The sequence below is a fragment of the Eubalaena glacialis genome, chromosome 17, assembly GCF_028564815.1.
Source record: "Eubalaena glacialis isolate mEubGla1 chromosome 17, mEubGla1.1.hap2.+ XY, whole genome shotgun sequence".
NCBI classification, from domain to species: Eukaryota; Metazoa; Chordata; class Mammalia; order Artiodactyla; family Balaenidae; genus Eubalaena; species Eubalaena glacialis.
This window is the reverse complement of record NC_083732.1, coordinates 16231966-16255017: the sequence shown is the minus strand read 5'-3', so window position 1 is coordinate 16255017 and position 23052 is coordinate 16231966.

The window sequence follows — 23052 nt, the reverse complement described above, 5'->3', positions numbered from 1 at the left end:
TTAAGCAACTGAGTCTCATGGAAGAAAGGACAGGCATCCATCACTGCTTCTCAGCCATCCAGACATCCTCCAGTGAATCACATCATTGACGTGCTTTGCTTCCCTTCTCACTCCCTTCTCACTTGGTCATGTGGATAGAGGCCAAAGAGAAAATATCTCTCCCACACCACAATCAATCCATCATATCGTATCAGTAGAATGGATAAGTAAGAAAACTAAATTATATACCTAATATAGTTGTAATCTGTATGTAATTGTAATATATATGTACTATGATTACTACAAAAATTCAACTTCCTACATACAAAGGAAAACAACATCTAAATAATGGGAAATAAGAATGATTTGGTTTTGGTCCCAGGAAACCACCCATGCTCCTGGAAAGGCCGTTACGGATCAGTAGTTGAATGGCTTACGTGTTTACAATGCTTACTAAGTGCTAGACACCAGTCTAAGTACTTTCATATATTTTCACTTGGCGAATTCTCACAACAGTCTTATGAAATAAGTATTTTATTATCAACCCCGCTTTACAGGTGAAGAAACTGATGCACAGGGAAGTTAAGTAACTTGCCCGAGATGACACAACTAGCGAGTGGAAGAACTAGCATTGAAACCCAGGCCACCTGGCTCCAGAGTCTATGCCCTTAAAATCATTATACTGGCTCTCAGTAGTTGTTCATCTTGGATTCCACAATCCTAAATTCATCACATCACTCTAAAACATCCAAAATTTCAGGTTTTTTCATACACAACTCACCAACAACTGTTTGAAGCTGCATATATCCATTTTTCTCAGCATTACAGCAAATATTTAAGATGTGGAAGAAAGGCATCCAAGAAAAGAGAAGAAAGCCAAAGTGGAGAAGGCCAGAATTAACTCCTCCAATTTAGTATCATAATCATAATCATAGCTAACATTTTTTGAGCACTGTGCTAAGTGCTTTATCAAATTGTCGCATTTAAACTACACAGTAACACACATAGATCAACAGAACTGAATATTCAGCCCAGAAATAAACTCACATACATATGGTCAATTAATTTATGACAAAGGAGCCAAGAACATATAATGGGGATATACCCCTGGTCCCTGGGGTAAGGACTAACTTAGCACAAGGTAATATGTGCCAATGCTATTTGTGAAATGTATGGTCTTTCTAAATGACTAATGGATTTGTTTGAGTTTTTGCTTAAGTTCTGAATCAAATCCTAGAGCCAGCTGATACCTTAATAATCTGGAGGACAGAATAATGGTATATCAATAAATGGAGGTTCCTCCTTATGACATATGATAGATTATGAAAGATATAAAAACATTTGACATCCCCCCTCCCCTTTTTATGACTTTGTACTTTGCTGCATGTTTCATTCATTTCTAATCAATAAAGAATAATTTGCCAAAAAAAAAACAGGAATGTATATCTCTTCAATAAATGGCGTTGGGAAAACTAGACAGCCACATGCAAAAGAATGAAATTGGACGCTTATCTTACACCATACACAAAAAGTAACTCAAAATGGATTAAAGACTTGAATGTAAGATGTGAAGCCACAAAACTCCCGGAAGAAAACATAGGCAGTAAGCTCCATGACATTAGACTTAGCAATGATTTTTTGGATTTGACACCAGAAGCAAAGGCAACAAAAAACAAAAATTAATAAGTGAGACTACATCAAACTAAAAAGCTTATGCACAGCAAAGGAAACAATCAACAAATGAAAAGGCAACCTACTGAATGGGAGAAAATATGTGTAAATCATATATCTGATAAGGGGATAATATTCAAAGTATACAGAGAACTCATACAACTCAATAGCCAAAAGAAAAAATCCAATTAAAAAATGGGCAGAGAATCTGAGTAGACATTTTTGCAAAGAAGACATACAGATGGCCAACATGAAAAGTATTCAACAGCACTAATCATCAGAGAAGTGCAAATCAAAACCACAATGAGGTATCACTTCACACCTGTTAGAATGGCTATTATCAAAAAGTCAAGAAATAGCAAGTGTTGGGAGAAAATCGAACCCTATGCACTGTTGGTGGGAATGTAAACTGTTGCAGCCACTACAGAAAACAGTACAGAGGTTCCTCAAAAAAATTAAAAGTAGAACTACCATACAATCCAGCAATTCCACTCCTGGCTACTTATCCAAAGAAAATGAAACACTAATTTGCAGCATTATTTATAATGTCCAAGATATGGAGCCAACCTAAATGTCCATTGATGGATGAATGGATAAAGAAAATGTGGTATATATTTTCAATGAGATATTATTCAGCCATAAAAAAGAATGAAATATTGCTATTGCAACAACATGGTTAGAACTGGAGGGCACTATGCTAAGTGAAATAAGTCACTTAGAGAAAGACAAATACCATATGATCTCTCTTATATGGAATCGAAAAACAAACAAACAAACAGAAACAGAACTCATGGACATAGAGAAAAGATAGCCAGAGGTGGGGATGGGGGTGGGTGAAATAGGTGAAGGGGGTCAAAAGGTACAAACTTTCAGTTATAAAATAAAAGTCATGGAGATATAATGTACAGCATGGTGACTACAGTTAATAATACTGTATTGCACCTTTGAAAGTTGCTAAGAGAATAAGTCTTGAAAGTTTTTATCACAAGAAAAATCTTTGTAACAGTGTATGGTGTGGATGTTAACTAGACTTACTGTAGTGATCATTTCACAATATATACAAATATTGAACCGTTATGTTTTATACCTGAAACTAATATAATGTTATATATCAAGTGGATCTAATTTTTTAAATCAATCAATCAACCAACCAACCAACCATACAGTAGCCCAATGAGGCAAAACTGTGTAGTTTCATTTTATAGTTGAAGAAACCTGGAGCTCAGGATAGTTGAGCAACTTTCACAAGGTCACACAGCCAAGTCCAGGACCCACAACAAAAGAACAATTTGATCTTCTAAAGTTCTGCAAAGCCCTCAGAACTTGGGTAAGGCATTTATTCACAAGCAGGAGAAAAAAAAAAAAGGTGAAAACAAAGCAGAGTTATAGAGGTGAGGAGGCTAGATTGAGTAACTGCCAAGAGAATGCCTATGCAGGAAGAGGAAAAGGAGGAGAAAATTTTGATCACCAGCTCATATGAAAAGGGAAATATTGTAAATAAAGTCTACAAAAGGTTAGTTAGGGCAACTTTTTTTTTTTTTTTTTTTTTTTAAAAACATCTTCATTGAAGTATAATTGCTTTACAATGGTGTGTTAGTTTCTGCTTTATAACAAAGTGAATCAGTTATACATATACATATGTTCCCATATCTCTTCCCTCTTGCATCTCCCTCCCTCCCACCCTCCCCATCCCACCCCTCTAGGTGGTCACAAAGCACCGAGCTGATCTCCCTGTGCTATGCGGCTGCTTCCCACTAGCTGTCTATTGTACATCTGGTAGTGTATATATGTCCATGACACTCTCTCACCCTGTCACAGCTCACCCTTCCCCATCCCCATATCCTCAAGTCCATTCTCTAGTAGGTCTGTGTCTTTATTCCCGTCTTGCCACTAGGTTCTTCATGGCCTTTTTTTTTTTTTTCCTTAGATTCCATATATATGTGTTAGCATACTGTATTTGTTTTTCTCTTTCTGACTTACTTCACTCTGTATGACAGACTCTAACTCCATCAACCTCATTACAAATACCTCCATTTCATTTCTTTTTATGGCTGAGTAATATTCCATTGTATATATGTGCCACATCTTCTTTATCCATTCATCCGATGATGGACACTTAGGTTGCTTCCATGTCCTGGCTATTGTAAACAGAGCTGCAATGAACATTTTGGTACATGACTCTTTCTGAATTATGGTTTTCTCAGGGTATATGCCCAGTAGTGGGATTGCTGGGTCGTATGGTAGTTCTATTTTTAGTTTTTTAAGGAACCTCCATACTGTTCTCCATAGTGGCTGTATCAATTTACATTCCCACCAACAGTGCAAGAGTGTTCCCTTTTCTCCACACCCTCTCCAGCATTTATTGTTTCTAGATTTTTTGATGATGGCCATTCTGACCGGTGTGAGATGATATCTCATTGTAGTTTTGATTTGCATTTCTCTAATGATTAATGATGTTGAGCATTCTTTCATGTGTCTGTTGGCAATCTGTATCTCTTCTTTGGAGAAATGTCTATTTAGGTCTTCTGCCCATTTTTGGATTGGGTTGTTTGTTTTTTTGTTATTGAGCTGCATGAGCTGCTTGTAAATCTTGGAGATTAATCCTTTGTCAGTTGCTTCATTTGCAAATATTTTCTCCCATTCTGAGGGTTGTCTTTTGGTCTTGTTTATGGTTTCCTTTGCTGTGCAAAAGCTTTTAAGTTTCCTTAGGTCCCATTTGTTTATTTGTGTTTTTATTTCCATTTCTCTAGGAGTTTGGTCAAAAAGAATCTTGCTGTGATTTATGTCATAGAGTGTTCTGCCTATGTTTTCCTCTAAGAGTTTGATAGTGTCTGGCCTTACACTTAGGTCTTTAATCCATTTTGAGTTTATTTTTGTGTATGGTGTCAGGGAGTGTTCTAATTTCATACTTTTACATGTACCTGTCCAATTTTCCCAGTGTCTTTTCTCCACTGTATATGCTTGCCTCCTTTATCAAAGATAAGGTGACCATATGTGCGTGGGTTTATCTCTGGGCTTTCTATCCTGTTCCATTGATCTATATTTCTGTTTTTGTGCCAGTACCAAACTGTCTTGATTACTGTAGCTTTGTAATATAGTCTGAAGTCAGGGAGCCTGATTCCTCCAGCTCCATTTTTCGTTCTCAAGATTGCTTTGGCTATTCGGGGTCTTTTGTGTTTCCATACAAATTGTGAAATTTTTTGTTCTAGTTCTGTGAAAAATGTAGGGCAACTTTTAAAGAAGTTAGAGATATGATAGTAAACACTCAAATGACAAATATTTGTGGAAAAAAAGGGATATAACAATACAAATAATGATAATAAAATAATAGCAGCGATGATTATGATACTGTTTACTAAGTATAAGATACTATTCTAAGGACTTTACATTTGTCAACTCATTTAATCCTCAAAATCATTCTGAAAGACAAGTACTATTATGAGTCACATTTTACAGGTGAGGAAACTAAGGAACAAAATGTTTAAGTAACTTAACCAAAGTCATATATGAAGCAACTCAGGCAATTTAAGCCAGAACCCATGCTATACTTACTATACTTACTATAATTCCACTGTATTCATAGTGGAAGCCTGAATTAATCTGTTGTATTAGGTGTGTGTATGACTTGTATTTGTGACACCATATGCCAAATTCAGGTTATATGCAATCATTTTCACTGTGCTTTTTTTAATAGTATTTTAAATCTGTATATTTCTTTTTGAAGAAGGGATTATGCTAATTTTCTGTTAAAGTACATTTTAATATGAAACTTTAAAAAACTAGTGAAGAATAAATAGCAAACCATGGGCATAGATCCTAACTCTAATGACAGTTCAAATCCCTGTTATTTATTTTAACTCATAATTTCTTAGCTCTCCATTCTTCTTTCTTTCTTCCTTCCTTTTTGCTCTCCTTCTTTAGTCCAAAACTCATGGGGCAGACCCCATGAGGACAGTAATAGTGGCCTGTAGAAGGATGACATCAGAGCTGGGGAGAAAAGGCAGCCTGAGCAGCTCAGAAAAGGTGCCCCTTGAAGACGGTGTTAGAACCAGGTGGCAGGGGCAGTCTGGCTACACCTGGCAATGACAGCCCATGTGAAGGTGGTATTGGGGAAGAGAAGCAGGGATAGCCTTACAAGGTCAGTAGCTGGCTACATACAAAAGACTGAGCAAATGAGTAAATATATTCATGACAATGGGAGCCATTTTTCTCAATGATTGAGAAGAACCCTATGGTATTGGATTGGAATTGGTGTTATCAGTGTGAAAATATAGTTTCAGAATACATAAATATAGATGTAAAGGAATGTGTGTACTTACGCATATTTTTTTTAGCTCTGGCCTAGGATCAGCAGTGTCCCAATAGCAATGGGCACACCTAGCACCCAGTTCTTGGTTTCTAAATTCTACTGTATACGAAAAGGAGCTAGGGCTTCTTGAAGTAATGGCTGAATCCAGGGCTGGGCAAGGAAAGTACAAGATGGGCCTGAAAGATATTTTGGCACCAAGAGATAAGGAAATGCTAAAACAGCAGAAAAGACACTTCACAAAGACACGGAAGTTAGCTTGAAGGGGCACCTTAGGCCAAATCTGGGCAATTTGAACATCAAAATAATTACAGGAACCTCTCTGGCAGTCTAGTGCTTAAGACTCCACGCTTCCACTGCAGGGGATGTGGGTTCCATCCCTGGTTGGGGAACTAAGATCCCACATGCCACGTGGTGTGGCCAAAAATAATAATAATAATGACAATAACAGATTATAAACCATTGAATAAAATAGGGATCAATGAGTCTACACTGACATAAGTAAATGAATAAATAAATGGGGAGAAAGGAAGCTCTGCTTATAGTATAACACTGACTAATAAATGTAGAAAAATGACGGAATTAGAAAAAACATCACTTAGAAACCATTATAGTAATAATTATATCAAGTATGATACATCAGTGCATGCTAAAACTAGTGAGTGAAGGTGAGGTGAGGAATGGGTATTTATATAGTTTCCTTCTTATTTATGTTTTATTGAAGTATAGTTGATTTACAATGTTGTGTTAGTTTCAGTTGTACAGCAGAGTGATCGTTATATACACATATATATCTACTTTTTTTTCAGATTCTTTTCCCTTATAGGTTATTACAAAATATATAGTTCTCTGTGCTATACAGCAGGTCCTGGTATTTATATAGTTTTGAAGTATTTTCACATAAAACACTTAATTGCAAAGATAACAAAACAACTTTACAGTGGAGATACTATGACAATCAAGTGATCAGAGTTTACACCACCAGCAAGGGGGCAAATCAACATCGTGTGCCATCCAATTGGAATGCAGTGATAAAACACATCATCACTTCTGTAATATTATTGCCAAAAACTGCATAATCTGACCGTGAGGAAACTTTTGAAAAACTGAAATTCAGGGACAGTCTACAAAGTGACTGATCTGTGGCCATAAAATAGTCAAGGATATGAAACTCAAAGGAAGACTGAGGAACTGCTCCAGACTGACAGAATCTAGAGAGAGGTGACCACTGGTTGCAGGGAGTGATCCTGGATCCTTATGCTATAAAGGACATCAAGGGGACAGTTGGGGATACTTGAATGGGGTCTCTAGGTGAAGAGTATACAGGAGATTTTTGTGCTTTTCTTGCAATTTTTCTTTAAGCTTGAAATTATTACCAAATAAATTGTTTCTTAAAAATCTCAAATAGATGAAGAAATAATGTTGAATATGATACAGCGTAAAACCATATTGTGATTTGTACTTTAACCAGGAAGTTCATGGAAATCTGATGAAGTATTTCTTTATTAAAGTAAATGCTTAATAACCTATAATGGAAAAGAATCTGAAAAAGAATATACATATATTGAAATATTGCAAATCAACTATACTTCATTTTTAAAAAAAGTAAATGCTTCAATATGCAAAACTATTTATTTTTAATTGTATCTTTATTAAAAGTTGAAAAATCGAGGGAGTGAACTGATGAGGATGATTATAATTTTTGTGACTTTCTGTTTGAATAAAAAAAAAATGTGATGTAAATTTATGTAAAAAGAACTTAATGTAAAACAATGCCACTCTTCTCACATAAATAAATAAATAAATAAAAATTTGAAAAATCACCCAGTCCTTCCTTACACAGTTGGAAACTAAGGCCCAGAAAATAAAGATTAATGATATGATTTTATCAGGCTTACAGAATATTATACATAGATAACATTTCCTTTTTAAAAAATCTGAGGTTGTTCTTTTATATCTTAAGATTATTAAAGTAAAAGCCTGCTTTTCACAGATCACGTAATATCTTGAGTAATTTTTGTAAAGGATAGACATAATGATACACATTTTTCAGTTACTGACCTGCCCAAAACTCTGTGAATTTACTCAAATTTTTTTTACTCATATAAAAGTCTTTAATTAATCTTTCATTAGAAATGACTGTTCTTTTAAGACTTTGTTCCTCAAATTTCACAGAGATTGAAAGAGCTTATAGATGAACTTAAAAACAGATTTGAGGTACAAATGGGTTCCATAGATACTGCAGTAAACATTGGGAATTTCTCCTTAACCTTCATTCCAGTCTAAATGATTCCAGTCAAGCATACTGATTCCTATCCCCTTGCCAGTAGTTGGTTCAAAGATGCATAGGCCTCTCAGGGTTTGGGGTATAGAAGTGAGTCTTTTTTCAGTTTCATTAGGTCCCATTTGTTTATTTTTGTTTTTACTTCCATTTCTCTAGGAGGCGGGTCAAAAAAGATCTTGCTGTGATTTAGGTCAAAGAGCGTTCTTCCTATGTTTTCCTCTAAGAGTTTTATAGTGTCCAGCCTTACCTTTAGGTCTTTAATCCATTTTGAGTTTCTTTTTGTGTATGGTGTTAGGGTGTGTTCTAATTTCATTCTTTTACATGTAGCTGTCCAGTTTTCCCAGCACCACTTGTTGAAGAGGCTGTCTTTTCTTCATTGTATATCCTTGCCTCCTTTGTCATAGATGATACAGACACTATGGAGAACAGTATGGAGGTGCCTTAAAAAACTAAAAATAGAATTACCATATGATCCAGCAATCCCACTACTGGGCATATACCCAGACAAAACCATAATTCAAAAAGACACTTGCACCCCAATGTTCATTGCAGCACTGTTTACAATAGCCAGGTCATGGAAGCAACCTAAATGTCCATCGACAGACGAATGGATAAAGAAGATGTAGTACATATATATAATGGAATATTACTCAGCCATAAAAAGGAATGAAATTGGGTCATTTTTGTAGAGATGTGGATGGACCTAGAGACTGTCATACAGAGTGAAGTAACTCAGAAAGAGAAAAACAAATATCATATATTAGCACATATATGTGGAATCTAGAAAAATGGTACAGATGAATTGGTTTGCAAGGCAGAAATAGAGACACAGATGTCGAGAACAAACTATAGATACCAAGAGAGGGAAGGAGGGGTGGGATGAATTGGGAGATTGGGATTGACATATATACACTAATATGTATAAAATAGGAAACTAATGAGAACCTGCTGTATAGCACAGGGAACTCCACTTCACTGTACATTAGAAACTAACACAACATTGCAAAACAACTATACCCCAACAAAAAATAAAAATAAAAAAAAAAAAGTGATGCTGAACTGCTAGAAACCATATTATGTTCATAAGGAGGAGTCTAAGGATGGAGCCAAAGCTAAGAATGATGAAGTGGAGATATAGAAGAATCTCGGTGTCCAATAACATTGTTTATCCACTGAATTAACCAACCCTGCAGACCGCTTTATCCAGGATTTTCTATTATAGAAAATAACAAATATCCTTAATATTTAAACCAATTTAAGATGGGTTTTCTGTTGCAGCCAAAAGCATCTTCTTACATATACATCAATGAAAAGGTATAAGACCAGAGAAAATTTCCTGCAAATAGAATAAATCTTAAAATATGCATAAAAATAAAATAAAGTATCAGCCATATCAGCCATGAATTTGCAAAAGGTTTGGTTATAAAGTATGTGGAATATTTTTCCAGTGAAACAACTATTACCATCTTGAAGACATTAGTGTTCCACAGAACATAGTTTGGGAAACACTGTCATAAAGTTCAGAAACATCAACATATAATGTATATTTACAATGTATAAGAAAGTGCTCTGTAAATCAGTCTGCAATTAGGGCCTACAATATCTTCTCACTCATTTCAGAAATTCCTATCATTTTTTCACTTAGTTTACTGCCTTTCTGTTCTAAATATTCATTCCTTCCCTCATTCCTGTGCTCCATCCCAGTTTCTTCTTAGTAGCAAGTGTTTCTTTATTATTACAACAGCGTCCTCTGCATTTCTTTGGCACACTGCTTTTCCTTTTCTCCTCTGTTAGCTTACCACTTCTTCCCCTAGTTGGCCCTGTTCATCCCCTTTTCTCAAATAACACTAAGTATGCATTAGGTGCTCATGGTTTAACCACTACATGCATAAGCCAGGCTTGTATTCTAGTAAAGTTTCTCCTATTATTCTCAACTATATCTCTTTTTTAATGTTTAAATATTACCATATCAAGAATAAGGATTAATTTCATAAAGACATTATGTTGTAAACATTAATAGTGACAAAACCAAGAGCTTCCACTGTTATTTCCTGAACTGTGGTTCAATGCTATCATCTTGCAATAGAGTATTCCGATTGCTATGTGTATGGACATTGAAAAACTTATACCACCTACCTTGACCACTGCCTTGCCTGCCACATCCTTTCCTTCATATACCCACCCATCCATTCTTTATTCTACATACTGACGGAGGGTTTCTATATGCTACTGAGGGCCCCTTTCCTCAGGCATTGAAAATACCAAGAATAACAAGACATCGTTCATATTCTTGAAGAGCATATAGTCTAGTCATAGGAGACAGGCACATAAACTGACGACTACTCATGTTCTCAAGGGTGGTATAAAAAGTATGGAAAGAATCCTGCTGGAGGACCCAAGAACCTTATGAAGGTGAGTAATCTTCACAGAAAATGCAACTGAAAGTACAAGAGACACAGATGGTTTTTGAATGTGACAATGTGATACAGGTTATAGGTCCAGCAAGCAGAGAGCATTATTATAATGAGTACCCCTGACAGCTGATGTGGATAGAAAACCTGAGGTTAAAATTTCAGACTCCTGGCTTGAGGAGCCCATACTTAAGCACAGTTTCTTTAATCCTGCAATAGTGACTGACTCACTTTAGAGCCAGCAATGAAAGGAGTAGTCTTATATATTGGGACAACATCTTATTTGCTACTATTATGGAGATATTTCATTCTTTTGTCCCTCTTTTTGTCCAGGGTTTTCAAGTGGACTTTTGTGAATTCAGTGAGTCCCCTCAGAAGACATCCTTGAGGTGGCCTTAGCGCAGGGGAACTTTTCTACAGTCTGTAAAACAGACCACTGCATAGACATGTACAAAGGAGTTTGCCAAGTGGAGAAAGAAAAGAAGCAGAATTCAAGCAGAGGCACAGCATGAGCAAAGGCACAGAAAAGTGATGGTTTCAGCATGTTTGGGAAAGATTGCATTCACTCAGGAAGCCCCGGTGCTATGGAGGGAGATGAGGCCAGGTGACGGGTAAGAGCCAGAACATGAAGGAGCTTGTAAACAAGGTCGGAAGTTTACATTTTCCCCTATGGATAATAGGGAAGCCAGAAGAGGATTAAAGCAAGAGGCTCACATGGTCAAATTTGCATTCTAAGAAGTAAATCTGGTGATATTTTAGAAGATAGACTGAGCTCAAAACAGCCAGGTAACTGGAAACACAATAATCAGCTGTTACAATGGTCTTGGGAGGATGAGATTGAAGAGAGAAGAAAGTCTGAACGAAGGTAATTAGAAATGAAGACAAGAAAAGAGGCCAGTTCGTAGAACTACTGCTGAGGGAGAATTCGTGGCATACTGGAGCCATCTGCTACCAGCTTGCAAGGGTCAATCATTATATATTCAGAAATTTTGTTAGCTGGTCGTTAAACCATTGGTAGCTTGGAATCAGCAATGGAAATCGGTCACAGAAACTAGCAAACACTATAAATCAGGGTGTTTTGTTTTTCAAGAGCCAGTGTACTAGGGTCCTAGATGGAATTGACAAGATTCGGTGACCGGATACAAAGAGCAAGCAGGAGATATCAGATATTGTGGGGACTGAAACTTTTATAATTTAGGGGACCCTCCTTAAGAAAAAGAATATAGACTATGAATTCAAAATTAGGCATAAATAATGGAGAGTAGGAGTATTCCTGGAAGCCAGCAATAACTTAAACATACACGGAAGTGACTGCAAAACCACAAAAAAAAATTCCACTAAACCCAAAATAAATGTGTCCCCAACTCAGTTTCCCCCTAGCCAGACATTAAAAGTGCCCACAACCACACCAGCACCACATCACATGATGGGAAGGATGTCAGAGGAGAAGTCAAAGTGGAAAGAAACAGCAGTCCTAACCCACTGTGGTTAAAACGCCTTACTTTTGCACATTTTACAAAAACATACAACCATGTGAACGCCTTGCAAGAGCAGCTCTCAGAACCTGGGAAAGGACCCATGTAACTGCAAGCATTTGAAGCTTGAGCTTGGTCAGCTTCACGGTGAATTTGCCCATGAGCGTGAGAGAGGTATCCAGGGCACCACGAAGGTTCAGGAGACCTAGCATAGCTCCTATACTCCTGTCCGGTTCCACAACAGAGTTAAGATGGCTAGCTGAAGGGTGACACTAGTATCTGAAGAGAGCAGAGCATCCCTATGAGATGTCAGATCTCAGAGCTCTCCCTGATTCATGGACGATGCAAGCATTCTTCATATATCACTGTTAACTGTTATCAAGAACCAACCTTAACTGATAACGTTGTCAGCCCCGACATCCCAGAGCCATTTCCAAAAGCACACCGGCTTCTTCCCTCGTGGGCCCTTGTAGAGAGCTGCCTAGTCTTCAGCAGTGATGCTGCTGGAGGATGTCACAGTGAGAAAAGGTGAAATGTGTCTAGCGCAAGCCAGAATAATCCATTCCAGACACATGTGTAATGCCGGGGAAACAGGTGCAAACAATTGAACCAGCTGTCAGCAAGCTACAGGGATCGCTTTTGATATCTTAATCGTGAGCTGATCCGTGAGCCAGGCTGGCAGCATCACTGTCATAGCTGACTGCACATCTGTAAACCTTTTTGAGTCTCTTCTGATGTCCGTGTGAGTCTGTGAAAAGCCTGACATCACGAGAGACTTAAATTGAGCATGATTGCTGCTGTTTCCGTTTTCCTGCCGCGGAACCAGAGAGTTGACAAATGCCAATAATTGCTAATTTTCACTACTGTTTGTCATGTGCCACAGAAGGCACGGGCAGAGAGAGATCCCGCTGTCCCGTAGAGCATCCTGCCATTGTTGGTTTGAGGAACTGCTTATCCTCTCTCTGTTGGAGAAGCTATTTTCCCAGTAGCCAATTTAGGGAGTTTTTAAATGTATTTATCTCAGCCTCTTCTTCTTATTAACAATGATAATACCCTGTAATCAGTTGGGAAAAGATTTTGAACAGACGAATGTTTACATGGATAAAAATGTATTCATTCTCCTTTTTATTTAAGAAAAATGTCACCACTATAATTAGCTCAATAGGTAATTATTCCCAATAAGGGCACTGGAAATCAGTGACATTATCTGTAGAGACCCATTATCTAAGAGATTTGTCAAAAGATTTACATAAAAATCTTTTCATATATGCTATCATTAATTGAACACTTTGGAAAAGAAGCTACTTTGTTTTATTGGATTCTTTGAATTCTGTTTAGCATTTGAAATCATATTTATCATGTTCATATTTTTAGAATTTTAATTGGGAGGATGCAACATATTTTAATGGAAACTCAGATAGATCAGAGTGAAAATTCAGGCTGTTCCTACTCAATTTGTGACCTTGGGCAAGCAGCAGTTTCTGCATCTATAAAACTGTGGTGAAGACAATGAGAACATATTTAAAGGCCTTGGCCAGTGCCTCATGTACAGTAGAGGGTCAATAAATGGTAGCTAAGAATGTAGAAATGGTAGAATGGTAGGAAAGAATGTAGAAAATGCTGATTTCACTTACTCTAGTGAATTCAAATTTTTTTTTTTTTTTTGCTTCCTTCATTTCAAAATAATGGAAACAATTAGTCAAAAATGTAGACAGTTTCCTAGAAAAACATCACAATCATGTCCTAACAATCTGAGATAGGTAAATGCAAATTTTTCCCTTTAATGTCCACCTTTTATGCATTCTTTTTTCTGAACTGTTTTCATTTGAAAACTGGTTAACTCACTTAATTCTACATCATTATTTTTGCTGTTTTATCAAAAAAGAAGATGTCATATTTCATACCCACTCTCCAAGAAAAATCTCTACCTCAAGCTTAACAATCTTCATTTTTGTGCCAATGCCCCCAAAAAAGTTCTAATAAGTAAAGTGTTGTTTAATTTTCAGATTATTTTCCATGATTGAACAAAAAATCTTAATAAAAGTTAATAGAGGAACTTAATTTATGGTAAGTATATTTCTAAGATGAAATGTATCTTTTCACTCTTCAGTAAGTCTCATACTTCACACGATATTTTCAGACAAAAATTTTGTTTATCACTAATGTAATATGCATTCAACTTTCACAATAAGATTCCACTCTTAGGTACTCTGATGAATATAATTTTATTTGTAAAAAAGAAAAACCCATGTATTCCTAAAAATAGGTGGAATGGAATAATTATTATTGAGATATCATATTTTTTCTGAAATTTACCAAGGTATAGGCAATCTTTATATTCATTTTCTTTAAAACTCCTACAGCGGGCTTCCCTGGTGGCACAGTGGTTAAGAATCCTCCTGCCAATGCAGGGGACACGGGTTCTGAGCCCTGGTCTGGGAAGATCCCACATGCCGCAGAGCAACTAAGCCCATGCGCCACAACTACTGAGCCTGTGCTGTAGAGCCCGCGTACCACAACTACTGAAGCCTGAGCGCCTAGAGCCTGTGCTCTGCAACAAGAGAAGCCACCACAACGAAGAATAGCCCCTGCTCGCTGCAACTAGAGAAAGCCCGTGCGCAGCAACGAAGACCCAACGCAGTCATAAATAAATAAATAAATAAATAAATAAATAAATAAATAAATTTATTAAAACACACACACACACACACACACACACACACCTACAGCAGCCATAATGTACAGTTGTTGCTTCATAGGTCTTACATGCACTTCTGCTGATACCAGCAGATTTTATAAGTAACTATATCAAGACCTTCCAGAAAGAAAATTTTGCCCATGATGTAGATAATAAGAGTTTATAAATCTCCAAGATCTCTCAAATGAATCTTAATATCTGTGCAGCAATTAACAATTCTGAAGGCCCTAGGCAAAACTATAAAGGAAGAAAAGTTTGTTTTAAATGATCTCAACACTTCAATTTTTTTAGTGCTCCGCTTCCCGATCCTGGTGCCCTCTTACTATGTGCGAGGTGCTGTCGTGGTTACTTTGCATACTGTGAACACAATGCGTACAGATATGTCCCCTACCCTCACAGAGCTGGCAGCCCAGTGAGGAAGACAGCTAGTAATCAAATAATCGCAAGAATAATGGCACACTCCGTAATCACTGTGATAGGGCAGGGAAATAAGAAAAGAGATTACTTCCCTGAGCAAGTGAAAGGAAAGACGAGGAGGAGTTAACTGGGCATGTGCAAGCCCTCTTCCCAGTTGCCAGAGGACTACCCTGGAATACTCTAGAGCAGCGGTCCCCAATGTTTTTGGCACCAGGGAGTTTCGTGGAAGACGATTTTTCCACGGACCAGGGGGAGGGGGGAGGGAGACGGCTTGGGGATGATTCAAGCACATTACATTTATTGTGCACTTTATTTCTGTTATTATTTCATTGTAATATATAATGAAATAATTTTACAACTCACAATAATGCAGAATCAGTGGGAGCCCTGAGCTTGTTGTCACTTGCCACTCACTGATAGGGTTTTGATATGAGTCCGCAAGCAATTGATTTATTATGGTCTCTGTGCAGTCAAGCCTCTCTGCTAATGATAATCTGTATTTGCAGCTGCTCCCCAGCATTAGCATCACTGCCTCAGCTCCACCTCAGATCATCAGGCATTAGATTCTCATAAGGAGCTTGCAACCTAGATCCCTGGCATGTGCAGTTCACAGTAGGGTTTGCTCTCCTATGAGAATCTAATGCCACCGCTGATCTGACAGGAGGTGGAGCTCAGGTGCTAATGCAAGCAATGGGGAGCGGCTGTAAATACAGATGAAGCTTCGCTCGCTCACCGCCACTCACCTCCTGCTGCGCAGCCCAGTTCCTAGCAGGCCATGGACTGGTACTGGTCCGTGGCCCGGGGGTTGGGGACCCCTGCCCTCGAGCATATCAGTGATACCCCACTGGATACGTCACCCAAGCCTGACACTCACTATTATTTCTTCTTCCTTTTTTTCCCCACCTTCCCTTAATCAAACTGTGCACTGCTACAATGTTTTGCCCTTGGCAGGCAAAAAGAACTATTATTAGTAGAGCAAATGCAAAAACATTCACACAAACATACGAAAGACCAATAGCAGGGAAAGAAACTCTTATTCATTGAGCTTCTATGCCATGCCTGGAACTCAGTGGAATGCTTCCACGAGTTAGCTCACTTAATCTTCCCCGAAAAACTACCATATATATATATATAATTTTCTTTTTCATCAGATAGAGAAAATGAAGTTCAGAGGAGATAAGTAACCTACCCAAAGTAAGATAGATTGCAACAGCAGAGCTGAAACCTAAGTGTCTGACTCTAGCCCAAGTCCTTGTTACTGTACCAACCATGCCTCCACTGTAAAGATCTCAAGAACTCTTTGAATTCCAGCTCTTAAATACCTCTAGTTGTATTATAACCAAATGACCAAATCTGAGAGCAATATTGTTCCCTTTACAGGAGCTCTGTTCCCCAGCTGCATTAACTATCTTATATTCCAGCCTGGGAATTAGATGTTATCTATTCCTTAATCTCTGGCTTGGTTCCCAGATCCAGTTCCTTTGTATCCGAGGGCTTTATTTCCTCCAATCCTTCCAAGGATAGGACCTCGTTATATCCAGCCTCTCACTTATGTTCTCACCCTCTCTGGATCTCCCTGACACAGTCTATCTACTACCTGCACCCACCTTTGCTGGTTTCCTTCTACATCGGTATTCCCCAGTCTTTGGGTACTCTCTCTTCTGTCCTTCTACTCTGATTGTTCCTCATCCCACCTGCATAGCTGCTTGGTAAGGATAAACTATGACTAAATTGAAAGAAAAAAAATACCTAAAGAACCTACCTAAGGAGACACAAGACCTGTATGCAGAAAACTATAAGACACTGATGAAAGAAATTAAAGGTGAAACAAACAGATGGAGACATACACCATGTTCTTGGATTGGAAGAATCAACATTGTGAAAATGACTATACTACCCAAAGCAATCTACAGATTCAATGCAATCCCTATCAAACTACCAATGGCATTTTTCAAAGAACTAGAACAAAAAATTTCACAATTTATATGGAAACACAAAAGACCCCAAAGAGCCAAAGCAATCTTGAGAAAGAAAAGTGGATCTGGAGGAATCAGGCTTCAGGACTTCAGACTATACTACAAAGCTACAGTAATCAAGACAGTATGGTACTGGCATAAAAACAGAAATATAGATCAATGGAACAGGATAGAAAGCTCAGAGATAAACCCACACACATATGGTCACCTTATTTTTGATAAAGGAGACAAGAATATACAATGGAGAAAAGACAGCCTCTTCAATAAGTGGTGCTGGGAAAACTGGACAGCTACATGTAAAAGAATGAAATTAGAACACTCCCTAATACCATACACAAAAATAAACTCAAAATAGATTAAAGACCTAAATGTAAGGCCAGACACTATAAACTCTTAGAGGAAAACATAGGCAGAACACTCCACGACATACATCACAGCAAGATCCTTTTTGACCCACTTCCTAGAGAAATGGAAATAAAAACAAAAATAAACAAATGGGACCTAATGAAACTTAAAAGTTTTGCACAGCAAAGGAAACCATAAAGAAGAAAAGACAACCCTCAGAATGGGAGAAAATATTTGCAAAGGAAGCAACTGACAAAGGATTAATCTCCGAAATTTACAAGCAGCTCATGCAGCTCAATATCAAAAAAAACACAAACAACCCAATCCAAAAATGGGCAGAAGACTTAAATAGACATTTCTCCAAAGAAGATACACAGATTGCCAACAAACACATGAAAGAATGCTCAACATCATTAATCCTTAGAGAAATGCAAATCAAAACTACCATGAGGTATCACCTCACACTGATCAGAATGGCCATCATCAAAAAATCTACGAACAATAAATGCTAGAGAGGGTGTGGAGAATAGGGAACCTTCTTGCACTGTTGGTGGGAATGTAAATTGATACAGCTACTATGGAGAACAGTTTGGGGGTTCCTTAAAAAACTAAAAATAGAACTACCATATGACCCAGCAATCCCACTACTGGGCATATACCCTGAGAAAACCATAGTTCAAAAAGAGGCATGTACCACAATGTTCATTGCAGCTCTATTTACAATAGCCAGGACATGGAAGCAACCTAAGTGTCCATCGACACATGAATGGATAAAGAAGATGTGGCACATATATACAGTGGAATATTACTCAGCCATAAAACGAAATGAAATTGAGTTATTTGTAGTTAGGTGGATGGACCTAGAGTCTGTCATACAGAGTGAAGTAAGTCAGAAAGAGTAAAACAAATACTGTATGCTAACACATATATATGGAATCTAAAAAAAAAAAATGGTTCTGATAAACCTAGGGGCAGGACAGGAATAAAGATGCAGACATAGACAATGGACTTGAGGACATGGGGAGGAGGAAGGGTAAGCTGGGACGAAGTGAGAGAGTGGCATGGACATATATACACTACCAAATGTAAAATAGATAGCTAGTGGGAAGCAGCTGCATAGCACAGGGAGATAAGCTCGGTGCTTTGTGACCACCTAGAGGGGTGGGATATAGAGGATGGGAGGGAGATGCAAGAGGGAGGAGATACGGGGATATATGTATATGTATAGCTGATTCACTTTGTTATAAAGCAGAAACTAACACACCATTGTAAAGCAATAATACTGCAATAAAGATGTTAAAAAAAAAACCTAAAGGTAAAATGTCAAGCGGTTTTAGCAGATGTATAGAAGATTTTGAAGCAGGAGAGCTTTCCCACTGTCTCTGAAAGTTTAGCACTCAGATGACTATGGATTCTACCCACATTTATGGCAATATCTCCATATAACACCCTGTACTACAATTAATAACTAATATTTATGGAGTACTATGTACCTGTTCTAAGTATACTTTGTTCTAATCGTGTTGCATGGATTATCTCATATATTCCTCATCGTAACTCTTGTGGTAGATACTAATTAGTATTATCCCCATGGGAGCAGGAAGGGGAGGAAAGAGGCTTGCAGAGATGTGTAACTTGCTCAGTGTCACACCATTTAGCAATCTGTAAAACTGGTATTTGAATCCAAGCAATCTGGCTTAAAAAATAAAAAACAAACAAACAAACAAAAAAACCATATGCTTACCTGCTATAGTTCTAAAGATTATGAGAATCTGCATTTACAAGGTGCCAAAATTTGAAGGAAGTTGAGCAAATTCAAGCATGGCATTTATTCATTCCTTGAATAAGTATTTATAAAGCCAGGAACTATACTATTATAGGAACTGGACACAAAAGTAAACAAGATATATAAGGGATCTGACCTCCTACAGTTTATATTCTACTAGAGTGAGACAGAGCATAAGCAAATAACAAATAAGGTAATTTCAAATAGTAAAAAGTGATGTAAAAACAGAAACTGACTTACAGATATCAAAAACAAACTTATGGTTCTCAAAGGGGAAACGTGGGGGGAAGGGATAAATCAGAAGCTTGGGATTAACATACACACACTACTATATATAAGATAGATAACCAACAGGGACCTACTGTATAGCACAGGGAACTCTACTAAATATTCTGTGATAACCTATATGAGAAAAGTATCTGAAAAAGAATGAATATATGTATATGTATAACTAAATCGCTTTGCTGTACACCTGAAACTAACACAACATTGTAAATCAACTATACTCCAATACAATTTTTTAAAAAGTGATGTAGGAAAAATGTGAAGAAAAGAGGAAAGGTACTTTTGGTAGTATGATCAGGGAAGGTCTTTCAGAAAAGGTGTTTTTCAACTGAAAGGTGAGACTGCCCCAGCTAATGATTTGGCAAGGCATTCTAGTTAAACTGTGAGGAAAATAAGTTCATTGCTGTACACCTGAAACTAATACAACATTGTTAATCAACTATACTCCAATATAAAATTAAAAGTTTAAAAAAAAAAACAACTGTGAGGAAAAGGCCCTGTGAGGTAGGAACAGGTGAGGTCAAAGCACAGGCAGACATGGAGCAAAGGGGAAAATAATAGAAGGTAAAACCAGAGAAGCCAGCCCCAGCCAGTTCATGCAAAGCCTTACTGGCCACATTGAGGAATTTGGACTTTATCCTAAGTGCAGTGGGAAGCCATCAAAGGATTTTTTGTAAGGGATATGATCTGACTTCTATTTTTTAAAAGGTCACTCTGGTTTCTTTGTGAAAAATGGATTGGCAGAGGGTGGGAAAGAATGGAAGAATTTGAAGGTAGGACTTCAAATACATTTGGAGGCTTGGATGTGAGGAATGAGAGAAAGAGAGTAAACCAGAATGAAGTCAAGGTTGAAAAAATGTAAGGCAGTGCATCCCACAGTAAACTAAGATTGTGATATCCACCCCATTTCTCATTGATTCTAATCAACCAAATCAGTCAACAATCAATCAACACATTTTTTTGGCACTTAAAACGTGATGGCTACTATGAACAATATGAGGATAAAAACTACAAAAGAAAAAATTAAAGTACAGTGCTTGTTTCAGGTTGGGTTCTCTGGAAGCCAATACTGATAGGAGATTGGAGTGCTGGTTACTTATTAGGGATCCACACCATGAAAGGAAAGAGGGGGAAGTAGGATTGGGCAAATGAAGAAGTTGAACTGCAATACAAGGATGACAAATTCTTGATCAACCTAGTGAGGAGCCCTGGGGTGAGCATTGCCTGTCAGTCACAGGATGTGAGCTGCCTGGGAAGGGTGTGACCTCAAGCCAGGCAGCCCTCAGAAGCTGAGGTAGACCCTTCGGAAACTGATGACTAGATGCTACCTACTGATGGCATTCTCCACAACGAGCAACAAGTCCTTCCATAAAAGGGAATCTAAGTGGTGTATCCACCACAAGGCTACTTTACGTCTTGTGTACTTACAGATTTTCCAAGACAGCCCCATTTATGAGCATTTGGTAACATTCCAGACCATGTGCCAGACAATATGTCCTAATTATTAATTCAGAAAATATGTTTGTGGTACATATACTTGAAGAGGAGAGAGAAAGCCAGTTGAGTCCCTATTTATCTCTCTGTTAAGGGTTGCCCCATAGCAGATCTATTGTATATAACACTACTATTCTGAATGCTGAATCTGAAGTAAATTTCTATTGTAGCCTGTCGCTGAAGTGGGTTAGGGCAACGTGGCCAAGAGATCACTAATGAAACTTCATAGTTCAGCTCAGAGAATAAAGAGCTGGAAAGAGCATCACTCCCACCTTCAGAAAAAGAAAAAGCTGAACAAATTGAAAATAATTCTTTATCTTGAATCTGCCAGAGAACTGAGGTCACAGAACTATTAATCCCAAATTGAGAGAGAGATTGGCACCTGCAGGGAGAAACAGGACCTTAGCATTTGCTTAGCTGGAGTAGATACAGGCAAACAGCATATAAGCCAGTGTATTAGTCAGCTTGGGCTTGCATAACAAAATACCATAGACTGAGTAGCTTAAACAGCAGAAAGTTATTTTCTTACTGTTCTGGAGGCTGGAAGTCAGAGATCAGGGTGCCAGTATGGTTGGATTCCAGTGAGAGCACTCTTCCTGGCATGCAGATGACTGCCTTCTTACTGTGTTGTCACATGGCAGAGAGAAAGAGAGAGAGAGATAAAGCTCTCTGGTCTCTTATAAGGGCACTAATCCTAAATGAGGACCCCACCCTCATGACCTCATCTAAACCTAATTACCTTCCAAATACTATTACATTGGAGGTTAGGACTGCAATGTATAAGTTTTGCAGGGACACAATTCAGTCCATAGCAGCCAGTAAGAAGATTAAGCTAGAAATTTTTAACAAATTGCTAAAGGCTGAGTGTGGGCTGGTGCAAGAGTACGAAGCCCCTGGGGGTCACAGACATAAGAAGGGTTTGCACCTTCTGCACCTTTCTGCAGATCCTCCAGAAATGCTTCCGGGGACTTACAGAGAAGATCAGAGAGAATCCTGAGAAATCTTCCTCCACGGTGATCTCTGAAGGAGAAAGCAGCAGCCACTGCCAAAACTCCATCTAGGCCTATCGCCCTGATCTCTCCTATGGAAGAAAAGCTTTAAACTTCAGGGGAAAGAGCATCAAAACTGTAGCCTGAGAGCATTGGTAGAAGCCCACTGCATCTGAGGATAGGAAGTGCGGAGGGGGGTGAGGCAGAAGCTCTACCCTTAAGGAAGGGGAAAGAATTGGGTCCAGTATCACACCTACAGAACAGGCAAGAACACTTGTGAAGGCCATACCCATGACCCCAGGTTCACAGAACCTGTCTAAGACTAAGGCTTAATCAGGACATCAGTGAATGCCCCACTATCTCTCTAACCATGCATCCGAGTGAAAGTAACAATGGAATATAGTAACCCATGGTATTAGAAGTCAAGGCAATTACCTTTGGGGAGGAGAGAGGCTGGTGACTAGAGAGGGACCTGGGTAGGACTTTTGAGGGACTGGTAATATTCTCTTTCTTGATCTGGGCCATAGTGACATAGGTATGCTCACTTTGTAACAATTCATCAAGCTGTGTGTTTATGATTAGCGTGCTTTTACGTACAATAAAAGTGAACCCAATAAAAATGCATTAAAAAATAATGACTAAGACTCTATGACCCCTTTCTATTTCTAGTTAATAATTTTTTAATTACTGGAAATTTTCTTCTATTACATTTTACTTTGTCATAAATTCCACGCCATTTTTCTTCTTCTAGAAATATGTTATTATTATGTATTATTATATAAACCTGATGGGTATATTATTATATCAATCTATAATCTACTTTACTGATCTTCTTCAGCACTTCCAATAATTATCAATGGCAGTTTTCACTATTCAGTAATACTTTTTATTTTATTCAAGCTGACATTAATATATACTTTGTTTATCTAACTATCA